Source organism: Bubalus bubalis, chromosome X (genome assembly GCF_019923935.1).
Source record: "Bubalus bubalis isolate 160015118507 breed Murrah chromosome X, NDDB_SH_1, whole genome shotgun sequence".
Lineage (NCBI taxonomy): Eukaryota > Metazoa > Chordata > Mammalia > Artiodactyla > Bovidae > Bubalus > Bubalus bubalis.
In genome coordinates this window covers 5,276,826-5,277,541 of record NC_059181.1, presented here as the reverse complement: position 1 = coordinate 5,277,541, position 716 = coordinate 5,276,826, and the positions used below count along the sequence as shown (strand labels likewise).

The 716-nt window shown below is 39.8% G+C and overlaps 1 non-coding gene across 1 annotated transcript; it reads right to left on the bottom strand.

Annotated features, from left to right (window-relative positions):
• Positions 1 to 401: 401 nt before the first annotated feature.
• On the bottom strand, positions 402 to 506 carry LOC112582389. Its single transcript, XR_003106928.3, has one exon. It is a non-coding gene; the product is annotated as a U6 spliceosomal RNA (small nuclear RNA).
• Positions 507 to 716: the final 210 nt, after the last annotated feature.

The following is a 716-nucleotide window of genomic DNA, read 5'->3' as shown; positions in this document are numbered from 1 at the left end:
TGAGTGGTGTGAGGGGATACCTCACTGGGATTTTGACTTCCATTTTCCTGATAATTAGTAATGTGCAGCCCCTTTACATGTGCCTACAGATCACTGGCATGTGGTATTCATACCTTCAGCCCATTTTTTCATAGGACTATTTTATTTTTTTTAATATTGAGTTGTATGAGTTTCCTCCCCTCCCTCCCTTCTCTCTCTACACACACACACACACACACACACACACACACACACACACACATCTTAACCCTTTCAAGTGTAACACACACACACACACACATCTCAACCCTTTCAAGCATAACACTTGCAAATATCTTCTCCCATTCAGTAGGCTGGCTTTTTGTTTTGTTGATGGTTTGCTTAACTGTGCAGAAATGTTTCTTAATTTTTTTTAAATTTTTTAAAATATGGAATGCTTCACAAATTTGCATATCATCTTGCCCGGGGGCCACGCTAATCTCCTCTGTATCACTCCAGTGTTGTATACGTGCTGCCAAAGCAAGCACTGAAAAAGCGTTTTAGCCTGACCTAGTCTCTTTTATTTATTTTCGCTTTTGTTTCCCTTGCCTGAAGAGACAGATCCAAAAAAGTACCGCTGCGATTGATGTCAGAGAGCATACTGCCTATGTGTTCTACGAGGAGTGTCATACCTTCAGGTTTTACATTTAAGTCTTTAAGTCACTTTGAGTTAGTTTTGTATATGGTATGAGATAGTG